Below are 14,167 nucleotides of genomic sequence, written 5' to 3'. Positions count from 1 at the left end.
GGAGCCGCGGGCCGCGCTGCGCTCCATGCGGCCGGCGGCCGGGCCCGCGCGCGCCTCTCCCGGCCCGCTGCGCCCGCGCGGTCCTGGCCTACAGCTGCCGTCCCTCCGCGCGAGCTGTTTGTGTTGTGTGTTTTCCACCACCGCCCCCCTCTTCGCGAGCCATTCCTCGCAGCTCTCCGGTCCCCCCGTTCAGACAAAACCCGGACTGGATTTATTTCCCCTACCCTCAGCCTCCGCAAATCTGCTGCTTCTCAGCATTTGGCCCAGACGTTGGGGCCAACGCTACCCCGCAGCAGATTATTCCTCCTGCAGGGTGGGCGGAAGACTTTGCTGGAAGTAGGGTTGTTGGTCAAACTCAGACATCGAAGGAAGAGATTTGCCGCAGGTCATTTTCCTGGTCTCTGCGGGGCATGCGACTACTCTTGACCTTAGGTGAAACCGGAGAAGGTGTATCAGTCTGAGATTTGGGGCCGCTTCCTAATATGAAACATCGACTCCTTTGCGTTTTCGACGTGCTGGTTCAAGACATTGTCTGCCAGTCTGCAGCCTCTTTGACCGCACCGTTGTAGCCCCTGCCCATTGAGCACTCCGGGCGATGTGCTAACTCTGTCTTTTCAGCTTTCCGGTCTGCGTGTTTACCTTAAGTGCCTGATGACAATAAGGGCTACCGTCCTAGAAGCTTTCAGCTCTAACCGCTCAGTCCTTAGACTGAACTGCCACTATCAAGGCCTTCAGAGAAACCAGCTGGGGCCAGAGTTCAAGATTGCCTGAGTTTGTTATTTTTAAGAACTAATCTGAAGTAAGAGTCTGGAAATCAAGCACATAACCGTATAACTAATGACATTGTCACTTTCTGAGGATTTCTAGGAGCCATAAAGAAAAGCCATGTGCTACCATTTGGGATTAGGATATATAGGAAGCCAGACTCTTTACAAACAAATCATTTGCCAAATTCCATCTCTGTAGTTGAGGTCTGAAGAGTCTCTAACTCACCAAATGCTCTGGCTGGTGCCTCCCTGAGGCCAGTGTAAAAGATGTCCTCACCCTCAGCTTCCTTTCACTGTAATTATTGTAGGAGATTTAATATCATGTGCCCTGTTAGACACTTGAAGGGAGCTCATTAAATGCTCACTTATGGTGTCTTCCAACTGTTGAACATTCCCACTGGGATGATGACAAAGATGCTAAAATGAACTTTTTGTTCTCCCTGAATCAGATTAGCTTCCTGAATATACCTATTTCAGGTAATGACATTCTCATATAATCAGTCAGGCCCAAAATAGCGGTATCATTTTAACTCCCTTCTCTCCTTTATCCCTAGAGGCAGTTGCCCACAAGTCCAATCCATTGTTCTTTCTGAAATGCCTCTTGCACCCACCCCTTCCTTTCCATTTCCAAAGTTCCTACGGTATTTCATGACTTCAAAAGCGAAAGTTTCTAACAGAGCTTTCTACACCCAGTTTCTCAGGACACACCCTCTCCTTAACCCCCTCCAGACACCACCACCAGCCGCACCTTCCCCAAACTTTATTTAGATTTGAGCATTTCCTGGTTGAACTTTTCATTTGTAATCATTCCATTCAAGAATTCAGAGAGAGAAAATAGTTTGAGCATTTTAACAGATGGGTGTGTTTGATCAAAGCATGGAACAGCAGGGGCCAGCCAAGAAGTGAACTAATCAGTATTAGTGAGTGTTTCCAAAGAATAAAGAAGGGTCACTGAAGTGGCTTCATCCGAAATGCAAGAAATTTACCTTGGTAGTTGGGAGATGATTTGAGAGAGAGGCAGTGGGGTTTTTCTCTGACCAGGAAGAAAAAAGATCAGGGACAAGGGGTTGGCTGACAGGTATGGGAAGGGTGATAGGAGGGAACAAAGCTGTGAGACAAGTGGGCTAGTGGAGCCAGTGGTCTCAGGAGCCAGAGTGTCTGGGTTTGAATCCTGGCTCTAGAACTTACCAGCTATATGCCTTTACTCACCGCCCCCCTGTGCCTCAGTTTCCTCATCATATATGATATATATATGATCATATCTGATCATAATCATAAATTGGGGATAATAGTAACACCTACCTAATAATCAGTTTCTTTTGTAGGATAATGAGTTAATGTGTGCAATCATCCCAGATGAGTGCCTAGCACTAAGAAGGTCTATGTAAAAGTTCATTGTATTAAATATATTGATAGCAACATATATAAACACAATGGCATGGGTTACTCTCAAAGAATAACAGGGTAGCTCTCTTTAGTAAACTCAGAACTGTCAACAACTGGCAGGACCATGCTTTTAAAGCCTGACTACATCTTACCAAGGGGCTATGGTCAGGCCAAGGATAAAGCTTTTTATGTCTGAAATTGCCATAGATGAAAGAAAGTAAATGTTTTCCTGAGAACTGAGCAGAAAAACAGAGTTAAGTCAGTCAGTGATTGTATTTGTGGATTAGTAGAAGAGGTGCTGATTTACACCATTGTACTTCTCTCAAAATTGCTATATACGCTTTGAAATCAGCTTGTTCTTTCTCTCAGGACACCTCCACAGAGCTCATATACATCCATTCGCTGGCCCCGTTGGGCCTGAGAGACTGCCCTCTGAATGGGAGAAAAAGATTGGCCTTAATTTTGGGAGCATTAAGTGCAACTAATGTCACAAAAGCAATTTGGCTCAATCTAGGCTTTAAGGGATGAGAAGGATCTAGATGGGCAGGGAAAGCTGCGTTGTGCAGGCCACTGAAGACCAACCTCATGAAATAAGAGGACCTTTAGTGGGAAGTAAAATCAAGTTACCTAATTCATCAGGAATCAAGAAATATCTCATGATGTAAGCCCATGATGCCCTGTGCTCGTGGACTCAGAAGTCAAAAGCATATCTCACCGTGCCAAACAAATGGGGAGGAGTCATTGCTGCTTTGTCCCCCATGTTCTCTAAACATAACACATTTTTACTTTCCAAAACTAGGACTGCTTCCCACTGAGGATAAGGCGCGTCTCTCAGTCATAGGAAAAGAACACGTCTTCCAGACAATCTGATTTAACATATCATCAGATAAAACATTCCATCATTCTTTCAATATGTATTTATTGAGCCCTGCTGCGTGCCAGGCTCTGTTCTGGGCATTGGTGTGCAGCAGTGAAAAAAATAACCATCAGTGGGGAGGAAAGTAGACAATAACCAAAGAAAACAAATGAACTATATGGTTTCACAGATCCAATAATTCTATAAAGGAAAATTAAGCAGAGGAGGGGGTAAAGAGTGCTAAAAGTTTGACTTAAAGACATAAATAATATTTAATATGTTTAATTTCTTATTTCTTATTAAATGACAATTATATTTATAATCATATGTAATTATATTTATTATGATTTATTTTATGTATTCACTATACATAATATTTCATATATATTGAACATAAACAAGTGTATTAAAACCAACATAAGAATAATATGGAAAACAATGTAAAATCTGAATGAGAACTTGCAGCAGCAGCTGTCTCAAGCATTACACTGAACTCTGTCTTCTTAACCTTGGTTAGGATCCATTCTCTGTATCCGGGGTGCTTTGGCCAAACAGCATGAGAAGCATTGATGAGGAGCCCTGAGAATGGGCTTTACAGTAAAAAACATTCCATAAACACAGAACAACTTGCTGCCTTATGCTTGATTTCTTATAATTCTTCAACCTTTGAGTTCTGAGCCCCAATGATACCCAGAGCATTAAAAAAAAAAAAAAAAAAAAAAATATCCGAAAAACCATAGCCAAAAAAAAAAAAAAAAAATTCAGGCTCAGTTTAACATTCTGTTCAATTTTTTATAATTCAGTCTTCAGAAATACAATAATCATGCTCCCCTCCCCAAATCAAATTTGGCTATCCATTGAGGCAGACCCATAACCATGGCAAAAATGCAACAGACTTTTTTATTCATCAGCAGCAGCTCTTTCGTGTCTTCGTCAACCTTCAATCATGGGATTCCTTGTGAATGGTAGCTCCTTCTAAAAAGTTATTTTAAAACTAAAAGTAAAATTTTGCCCTTTAAACAGTTTATACGGGCTCCCTGCTCGGCAGGAAGCCTGCTTCTCCCTCTCCTGCTTCCCCTGCTTGTGCTCCTCTCTCTCTGTGTCTCTCTCTGTCAAATAAATAAAATCTTAAAAAAAAATTTAAACAGTTTATAAAAGTAAGATTAGGTTAGTTTTTCCACACTTCTGGGAAACTTAAAAATGATTTCAGATGATGACTGTCATCCCGCCATATGAAAAACAGATTAAGGCTAAGAGAATCACTCATTTATTACAACCTTCAGGCTGAAAGCCTGTGTAAGTCAAGCATAAACCTCCACCCAGAGAAATGTTTCTTCCATGAGCAATTAAGTTAAGCTCTCTTTAACAACACAATGTACTTTCAACATGGTTCTTTGAAATACCTCCCAGAGTCTTGAATTTTTTTAAACAAGTATAAAAATGATAGAATAACTGTCTTTTGTAATGTAACATATATTCGCTATTTTGGGGTGTTTGTGGTGTGTGTGTGTGTGTGTGTGTGTGTGATCTCATATTGTCATCTCATATGGGCACTTTAAACCATGGAAAGGACACAGGGCTGGTGTCCCAGAGGCTTGCGTCCAAATCCTGTTCTGGGGATTCCTACTATGGGACACAAGTTAAATCCCGTAATTTCTGCAGGGTTCACAACTTTAAGATGAATGACATATATTCTTTCAGGTCTTCTCACTCTTGGGTTTTATGATGTGATATTGACCTGAAGTCCATTTTATAATTAAGCCAAATGCCCATTATTAAAATCTACAAATGGAATCTGATATATATATGCCTACAAAGGTATGTACATATGTTTATTTTTACATGTATGTATGTATGTATGTTTATTTATAGACATCTCTTCAAAGCTAGTTTGAGGTGCTGTATCTTGGGACCACAACCTCTGTTTCTATCATCATCACCCTTAATTTCAGGACCCATCTCTGGTTTTCTGGAAATGCAAAAATTATGAAATTATGCGTATACTTGCTACCATCTTATGTTACTAGCTCTCTCTTTGGTAATAAGAGGCCCTACTGGCTATAAACCAAGTAGTTGCTCTTTTATATTATTCATATCAGTGTCCCTTTCTACAAAGCAAGGATTGCTTTAGTCTAAATGCGAATTTATTTCCTACTAATGATATTTTCATATCTCTGAAGCTTTTCTCTCATCTTCTTTTTCCCTATAGTTTTTTTTTTTTTTTTCAATTTTTTATCCAGGCCCCTTCTGGTACTAGTAACTGAAATCCTAGGTACTTTAAAGAAAAAAACAAAAACAAAAACAACAACAACGAAAAAAACAATGGAGGAGGGAAGGGATTTATCAGTCCAGGTAACTCAACTGCAAATGAGTCTGAGCTTGGGGAAAATTAGATCGCGGGCTTACATGATGTGTGGTCCTGTCTTTCTGCCTCTGTCTTTCCCTAAGTGTGTGTCATTTGTTTCATTATCTGGTCAGCTAGAACTGGGTCTATTGGCAGCTCTGGCCACATACCTGTCAGCCTTGTGACCATGGGCAGGGAAGCTCTTTGCCATATGCAGCAGTTAGGGAAATCCCAGGGAAGGGATTTCGTGAGCCCACATATGTGGCCAATGGTGGAATGTTGTGATTGAAGGCCTTCATCAGACACCAGGAGAGAGGGGGAAAAGGATGGTTACTGTCCTGGGCAGAAAGAAAAACATAAAAGCCATCATGTGTTAACAAATATAACCAACACTATCTAAAATCTGAAACATAGAAACAATTACATGGAAGAAAAATCACATCTAATCTCCCAACCCAAAGACAACTCTGTTACTGTTTTAATATATTTAATTTTTTTCTATGCATCATTTTGTTTGTTTGTTTCATATTGTTTTCCCACCTGGTTTTATAATGTGAGATTTTTCCTCACACATTGCAGTATAACTTGTAGATAGATTATGAGCTGGTAGGAAAAAATAAATTATGATAATATTACAAGAAAATGTGCATAAATATTTTTATGATCTCTGGGGAATGACAGGCATTTTAAAAAAGATACCAAGTCAGAACCATAGCAAAAAGCTGATAAATTTGACCACAAAAAATAATGTAAACTTTATGACAAAGTCCCTATTAAAAACTTTTAAAATTGGGGTGCCTGGGTGCTCAGTGGGTTAGGGCCTCTGCCTTCGGCTCAGGTCATGATCCCAGGGTCATGGGATCGAGCCCCGCGTCAGGCTCTCTGCTCTGCAGGGAGCCTGCTTCCTCCTCTATCTCTGCCTGCCTCTCTGCCTACTTGTGATTTCTCTCTGTCAAATAAATAAAATAAAAAAGAAAAAGTTTTAATATAAGTGAAAGATGATTAGAAAACATTTTTAATGTAAAACCAGGAATTACTATCTAGTAAAATACGACTAACTATATCATTAAAACAATTAGATATACTATTCACCTATCAGACAGGTAGAAACGTTAAAGCTTTGATAATATACAGTGTTACCGAGAGTATGGAGAAACATGTACTTGTGCATACTGTTGCAGTATGGGTCGGAATTCCAAAACACACTTTTCATTGAAAGCCAGCAATCCACTTCTTGCTATGTATCCTGAAGAAACAGTGGTACATGAGCACAAAGGAGCACAGAGAGACTTGTTGCAGCACCGGTTTTAATAGAAAAATATTGAAAACAACATAAATATTCAGCCATAGGAGAATTGTTTAAAAAGAAGCCTTTGACAATGTGTGAACCACTACGCAGCTGCTAAAAAGAGAGAGGGAAGTCTCTGCCCTAAAGGGCAGGCGCTCAAATTTCAAAGTGAAAAGGGCAAGTTATAAAATAATATTTAAATGTGATCTCATTTGTGTGTAAAGCAAAACCACACGAAGTATGCTATCTGCTCCTGCAGATAGTATGATTTCAGATGGAAAAGTGGGTAGATGGATATGAGTGTCCAAAGGATATCTTCCAACCTCTAGGAGGTGAACTGGATGGAGGGAAAAGGCAAAGGGGGTCTCCCACTTTCTGTATTTTTGGCTTAAATGTATTCAAATGACTTGAAAATGTATTTGAATATCACATAGCTCACTTTCAAATAATGAGTAAAAACTGTTCATAGCATAATTTTTACTACGGAATTTTCTGTCAAGCCACTGTGCCATGATTTCACCATGTCTTGGTATTTGAGATAGGGTGCCATCAATTTTGTACAGAATTTTGTGTACATCAATTTTGTACAGAAAGTATTATACATCTTTTGGGTTCTCTCTTTAGAAGCAGAGCCAGAAGTGGAATTAGTGGTCAAAGCGCGTGCGCATTTTCTTGCTACATTTTACTAGATGGCTTTCTGACAAGTTGCCCTGAGTTCCATTCTGACAACCATGAGGAAGTGACTGGTTTCCTGCACTGGCCATTGCTTTGATCATATCGTACTCTTTCCATCTTTCTTTCTCTTTGTTACTTTGATAAATGTTCCATCAAACCTCATTTTGTTTTAATTTATTTCTTTGATCATTAACGAAGAAAAGTATTTCCCCATGTGTTCAAGTTTTATTTCCCCTTCTGCGAATTCTTTTCTTATCCTTTGTCCATATGCCTGCAAGAGTCTGGATATTCCTTCCCACTTGTATGAACTCTCCATATTCAATATCCTATTGTCATATTTTTTGCAAATATTTCTCTAGTACTTTGCAAATATTTGTCATATTTTTTTGCAAATGTTTCTCTAAATTTCTTCCTGTTATCTTTCCCAAAGCTTTAGATTTATTCACGGGCTCTTCTTTCCTTTTTTTTTTTTTGCTGATTTTATTTATAAATTCTTATCACTGTTTCCTCCCAAATTTTGAACTAATAGCCTCTGTTAGACTTCATCCGTTATCATGTTCCTTCAAGTTGTATTTTCTTTTTAAAAATTTTTTTGCAACAAATCTTCATTTTAATTTTGTTTATATGCTTCTCCAACATAATAATTGCCTTATGCTAGAGGATGTGCTATTGCTGGGATGAATTCTTAAAATTAAATTTTCAGATTTGATTATCATTTACAGAGTTATTGATTACATGCTTTCCCGCCTGTACTTTAATTAAAATCTCTTGCTTGATCTTTCCTCTTAATTGAAATATTCCTAAGTTTAAATCAGCATCATCACCACCATAATATCTCTAATAAAAAAATGCTTTTCAAAGTATTAAATCCTACCTCTTTAACATTTTTAGCATTTAACACAAATGTAAGCACAAAATGTATCATCTGCTAGCACATTCTGCAATAACAGAAGTGGTCTCTACTTGCCATGTACAATATGGCAGCCACTAGCCACAGGTGGTGATGAAACACTTGATACGTGGCTAGTATGAACGAGGAACTAGACTTTTAACTGTATTTAGTTTTAATTAAGTTTAGTAACTACATGTAGCTAGTGGCTATGTTACTGGACATTGCAGGCTCAGACATTTATTTATTTATTTATTTATTTATTTATTTATTTGAGAGAGAGAGAACAAACGGGGGTGGGGCAGACGGAGATGGAGAAGCAGACTCCCCACTGAGCAGGGAGCCTGAGGCGGGGCTCCATCCCAGGACCCCGCGATCATGACCCGAGCAGACACTTAACTGCCTGGCAGGCTCCCACCTTTTAAGAGTTGTTTTCTACTTTTCATGTTCATTTTTAGGTGAACCTGCCTGAGCTAATTAAGGACACGGAAATCAAACTCAGGATACTTCACTGCAAATCCAAAATCAATACTACCATGTTTTCTCATCTACCTACCTAATTTCAAAGACCCAATATTTTTGAATCATTAGCTTTAATTTAGCAATTCTCATTTATGACCTTCTTCGGGTTTCCAATAGGCTATTTTCAGGTTTGAGGGTAGTGACATGTCAAAAGCTCCTACTTCGTCCTCTCTGCCTCCAGTACTATTTTTATCTACATCAATTTGGTTCCAGTGTTTGTTATTTTATTCTCAAATTATTCCAGGGGACGAGGACCTGAATTAACCCCAGCAACCTATAGTAAGAGTCTGGAAAGCTGTAAAATATCATGGAGACGTCAGCACCTGCTGATATAAATGCCCCTGAGATTTTGGAAATGCTCATTGTAAATTTCTTTTCCATGTTGTTATCGTTATGTCTGTTAATGTGGGGGAAGAAAATGAGAGACAGAATTTTATAAAGTTTCTAAAAATTCCTCAGTGCTCACCACATAGTACGAGGGCATAGAATTTTCCGGAAACCCCAGTAGGTGTGAGGACTGTCCATCTGGCCCGCGTGCAGGGATGGAACGCGGAGGGCAGGAGGTGTGGAAGAGCAGCCTCGCCATCTTCCGCACCTTTCACTCCAGATAGAGAGGTTACTCGCAATTTTCTTCTCATCTCTGTGGAAGCAATGGTGGAGCCGCCTGTCCCACCACCTCCTACTCACAAACCCCGCTATCCCCACACCCCTGGTAGCGCCATCTGTTTACCTAGTCACTGCCACTCCTGACGCTTCATGTCTTGCTTCCTCTTGCCACATGGCAGGCAAAGTGGACTTCCAAGACCGTTGGCTTAAACTGAAATTTCAAACAAAACCTAGTGCAAATACTGTTGTTTCTCACTGCCTTCCTGAGGTTGAGAAGAGGGAAGAGGAAAAAACCTGAAGAGCAACAGAAAAGGAAGGAGGAGAAAGAGGAGGAGACAAGAAAGGTGAGCCACAAGAAAATATAAGAATAGTCTTGGCTTTTCCGTGATTTACTATTTATGTAAGAATCCACACACAAAAGGTTTTCTGCTTTTTAGCCAAAGTGCGTCCTCCAGAAATTTAGGGGATCCTCCTCTCCTCCGCTCTACGCAATTCTCAGAGAAGAGAAAAAAAATGGCTAGTTGTGATTTTGGATATAAAAATAATGATCTTTATTATTTTTTTTCTAAGTCTTCCCCAAAAGGTTTTCAATACAGAGTTTCAGCCACCAGGCCGTGGTCATTTCACCCATGTTGTTTTATGAGGGGTTTTTTGGTACTGTTTCCACATGATTATACTATTAGTGATATTTTCCTATTAGCTTTAAATGCCTTTCTCCCATTCTCACCCCGTGTGCAGCGTGTTGTCCTCAGTGACCTGTCTACTCCTTTAATATACCTGGCAGATCATCCATCAGTCCCTACGCAGGATATTTATACTATCTAGACTCTGAAATCTGATGTCTCTCTGAGGAGATGAGCTACCATCTTTTGGAGCTACCGTCTTTTAGTTCACCTTATTTAGGCTCATCGATATTCCTGGCCAGGATTTGTTATATAATTTGTGGGGCCCGATGTAATATGAATATGTGGGGCTCCTTGCTCAAAATTAACACAAATTTCAAAACAGAGACAGCAGAGCATTAAACCCAACTGGGCTCTTGCACGCATGGGGCCCTGAGCTTGCTTGCCGGGAAGTGAGCGCTATTTCCAGCTTTGTCCTATGACACTGGGAAGCGTGTGTACAATCACTAGTGGCAAAACTCCATGTCTTAGGGTGTCTTCCACTTGCTTTTATCTAGATTTGTCTCTTTCCTTACAGAAGGATAGTCCAGTGTTCAGAATTGAGAGTTATTTTGTGCTTGGACCTGTAGGGATTCAGAACTTAAACTGTTCTGTGAAAACTTGGGATCTTGTTGGAGAAACCAAAGAATTTTGAGCAGCAGAGAGATGTGGTTCAATGTGCATGCTAGGAAGATTATTTTGGCAGTAGCACAGAAAATAGACTTCTTTCTAGTTCTCATCTATCTAGAAGATACGAGAATGGTCATACAGTCAGTGTGTATTTATGAGAAATACATACAAAGCAGAAATTATCAAAACCTGCAAGACCAGGAGGACTGGACAGCACAAGAGAAGGAGCCAAGGACAATTGTCTGGTTCAGACTCATGGAAGTAGGTTGATCTTAGTGATGGTCGCAGAGGAAGGAGAAGCAGGAGGGAAGCAGACTGGGTGGGAAAGATAGCACTATTCGGGGAAATGTTAAATTTGAGGTGCGGTTGGGCATCTGGATCAAGCTGTACGAAAGTTTTGTGACATTTAAGAGATAGAGCTGGAAAGGGTATACTGATTTAGAAGCTGTGCTGGTCCTTGGCCAAATGCCATCGTGTGTTCTCTGCTCTGCCCTTTATAGCAGGTGTTCAGCTCTATAGGCTTTGTCTCAGGCTCTCTTCTCAGGGGCTGCTGGCTGGGTTTGGCTGAAGAGAGGCACTGGTGGGAGAGAATGAGGCAGAAACCAGGAAATTCCCCACCTTCTCTCTGCTCTAGAGTGTCCTTCCCTTGGGCTCATCTCCTCTATGGCTCCAGTTTCCACCAGGGCACCAGAGCCATTGACACCAGCGTAGTGGTATAGCCACACCTTTCCCTTTCATCCCTCCAGCCAGGAAGTAGCAGCTTCCTGTCACTGATTTCTAGGTTGTCTCAATACCCCTTGTTTGTTTTCTCAGCTCTTCAGCACCTGTGGGGATGAAATTCTTGTATGTTTAAATTTAGATGTTTTCTCTTTTCCTGACTGATACAGGACTCATTAACATACATAGATGTTTGCTAAAGTAATTGAATGTGTTTTGAGACTGTAGATGAGGACTGGAAATTGAGTGAATTTGGTAACAAGTCGGTGATATTAACAAGAGCGTGTTCAGGGGACTCATGAGGTTGGAAGCCAGGTCACTGTGGATTTTTAAAATGTCTGAGAATTTAAGAAAGTATTGAGTACACATTTCAGGTTTTAATTTTTTTTCTAGAAAGGTAACTACCAAAGGAAGGAATGAAGGAAACTATATAAAGAGAATTGTTGAAGATGACAAAGACCTAGGTATGATTAATGTAAAAGAGGAGAAATAGGAATTAAGAGAGGTAAATGAAGAAGAAAAATCCTAATGGTAGTGGTCATAAGATCCAGAGCCCAGTAGATGGATTGACTTTGTATTGTTTACTTGTCTCTTACAAGAGAAAGGGCTTTGAGAATGATGTAGATGCAGACATTTTTGTAGGTAGGGGCCCAGATAAAAATTTGATTTAGTTTAAAGCCAAAGGGTTCTGTTTTGTCTGTGAAAGAGCAGAGGTTGTCCTGGTGGGTTTACACAGAGTGGTGGATATTGGTGCTGGCCTCTAATGGCAATGGGAGAAATAGCAGATACAGGTCAAGGCCAGGTCACTGCAGGACTGTGTGATGTTCTCCAGTTTCTCTCCGAGCCCTTGTAGGAGTGAAGAAGGCAGACATATTTGAGTAGTTGTGGTTCTCCATGCACCAGCAGAATCACCTGGAAACCTACTAGATGTACAAAATCTTAAGCCCTAGACCTACTGAAGCAGTAAATTTGGGGGTAAGTCCAGCAATCTGTGTTTTAAGAAGCTCTCCAGGGAATCCTGATACTCACTCAAGTTTGAGAACCACTGCGCAGACTGTGGCCACCCAACGTGTGGTCTGCAGACAAGCAGCTAATTTGAAATGTATCATCTTACCCCCTCAACCCCCAAATCAGAACCTGGATTTTAACAGGATCCCTGGATGGTTTGTATGTACATTTAGTTAAGAAGCACTCATCTTAGCAGTTTATTCTCAGGAAGGGTATTTGGATATTTATGGATCAGCCAGTGGATTCATGAAAGCCTAAACTGTATGGTAACTTTTAGGGGAGCAATTTCAGGTTCAATTGAGATGGCAGGGGACATATCACATTTGGAAGCTACAAATCCCTTCTATTATCATGTAGCTGCCCATCTCAGAAGACACCATATAGCTTTGTATTCTCTCTCCTTCTATGGATTATATGAAAGACCAAACTGAAAAATAAAAAACCACACCAAACCAAATACAGCCCTGAAGGCCAGTCCTTCAGTAAAGGTTGTTGAGTGTCTATGGGGAGGTCTTTGCTGGACTCTGAGATGCCCAGATCATCACCCAGTCTCTTCACACGACAGCTCCCAGAGGACACAGACACAGGGACACATTATTACCATGCCTCTGGGGAGCATATGACCTTCATCCACAAGCAGGTCATGGAGGAACAAGCCAGATGGCCAGAGCAGGCCGGGGAAGGCTCATGGGACGAGGGGATCAATGGCACAGAGAAACGTGAATACTCATGTTGGAAGCATCTGACAATCTCATTTCTCCACTCAAACCAACATGCCTCAGAGTGCCTTAAAGTGGACCCAAGCCAGCAATACCAGCCTCCGCTCTGCAGCCCCTGGCTTATAGGGTCACCTGCTGCACTCGTGCTAGAATACACCAAGTTCGACACCTGAGAATTATGCCCCAGGTACTTCAGCTCTTCTCCCACGGCGGAGGATGGCTACGACATATTCTGCCTGCTCTTCTTTAGCCTTTACGTACTTCCGCTGACATGCTGATGCTTCCTCTCCTAAATCATCCCTCAAGAAAGAGGCAGAGAGCTTATATTTGGACTTTACAACATCTCTCATTTTTCTAAGGTGCTCACTCAAACACTGCATTTTGAAAAATGGAGGCAAAGAAATGGACCTTGGATTGGGCAGTTTTGCCTGGGATCACCAGCGCTGGATATTATTTAAAGATGTAAACAAAAAAAGAGTTCTAGACATCACCTTACAAAGCAAGACCATGTTGTGATTTTGGTGTGTAACTCACAAGCAGCAGACATATTTCTGTGGTTGGGATAAAGTGTCCAGAAGCAGCGTCATACACAGATCTACACAGCTCAGCTGTCGTAAGCATCATGGGCTCTGGAAAGCTGTTAGAAGACTGGAAATGCGGTTCTAGTCATAGAAAAGACACTGCTGTAGACAACTCGTGTGGAAAGTTCGGATAAAATAGATTCAAGGAGTGCAAGAATGGAGGAAGCCGTTTTTTTAAAACAAATTATTATTTCGTCCAATGCTTACTTTAAAATATTTGCCTACAATTTAGGTTAGGAATAGGGGTTTTACTTAGTTACACATACTCTAAAGTCCAATTCCATCTACCTATGGAGTAAATGGCTCCTATATCTGATGCCCCACTCTACTTGGATGTTATAATAGGCATTTCAAACATAACATGACCGAAACCGAATTCTTGGTTTTCGCTACACGTTGGTCCTTTCTACAGTTTTGCTCCTTGCAGCAAATAGCAACTGCAATTTACCCAGTGCCTTACGACAAAATCCAAGACATCATTCTTGACTTCTTTTTCTGCCGTATCCCAGCTTTATCT

The sequence above is a fragment of the Enhydra lutris genome, unplaced genomic scaffold (genome assembly GCF_002288905.1).
Source record: "Enhydra lutris kenyoni isolate GAN:26980312 unplaced genomic scaffold, ASM228890v2 scaffoldscaffold49, whole genome shotgun sequence".
NCBI lineage: Eukaryota > Metazoa > Chordata > Mammalia > Carnivora > Mustelidae > Enhydra > Enhydra lutris.
Note: the sequence above shows the minus strand (reverse complement) of the source record.